This window comes from Montipora foliosa, chromosome 7, assembly GCF_036669935.1.
Source record: "Montipora foliosa isolate CH-2021 chromosome 7, ASM3666993v2, whole genome shotgun sequence".
Classification (NCBI taxonomy): domain Eukaryota; kingdom Metazoa; phylum Cnidaria; class Anthozoa; order Scleractinia; family Acroporidae; genus Montipora; species Montipora foliosa.
Genome location: NC_090875.1, coordinates 7309177 through 7309741, shown reverse-complemented (window position 1 = coordinate 7309741; position 565 = coordinate 7309177). Strand labels below are relative to the sequence as shown.

Below are 565 nucleotides of genomic sequence, written 5' to 3'. Positions count from 1 at the left end.
CCCATTTAGGTTTTGTGCAATTTATCCCCAGATTTCTCCTCTCTCTCTGCTTTGCTTTGGGTACTTAAATGGTTCTATGACGAGAATTTCTCTGCACAGCATGAGATCATGCTCTTCTGACCACTTCATGGAATAATTTCTGAATATAAAGTGCCAATAATTTTACAGTTAGTGTTACTACTGGTAAGCTTATAAACTTTTGATTCCATATTAATTGCCTAAAACGATTTCTGTGCTGCAGTTAAAATTGGTTGTAATATATGTGAGCCTAAAACAGGTAGAACGATTTTAAAAAATCCCCATGTGCCAAAATTAATGACTACAACTTGGCTTTAAAAGGGCTTTTATATCAGACAAAAAGTGAGGTAAGTAGATTTTCAAAGACGAACAAAACTTCATAAAAGTCCTGACAGGTTTGATTACAAAACTGTGATGAAATTCGGTTTAAATCATACAAGTTACATTTATGAAAACGCTTGAAACTTACCCTGATGTTCCCGCTGTGTAATCCATCACTTCTTAAGCTCGATAGGACTGTCAAATTTTTCCTGCAACATTGAAGAAA

General features: G+C 34.7%; 1 pseudogene; it reads right to left on the bottom strand.

Moving 5' to 3' along the window:
- The window catches only part of LOC138010896 (mRNA export factor GLE1-like), a 720-nt pseudogene extending 591 nt beyond the window's left edge, over positions 1–129 (bottom strand).
- Between the last annotated feature and the right edge of the window lie 436 nt (positions 130–565).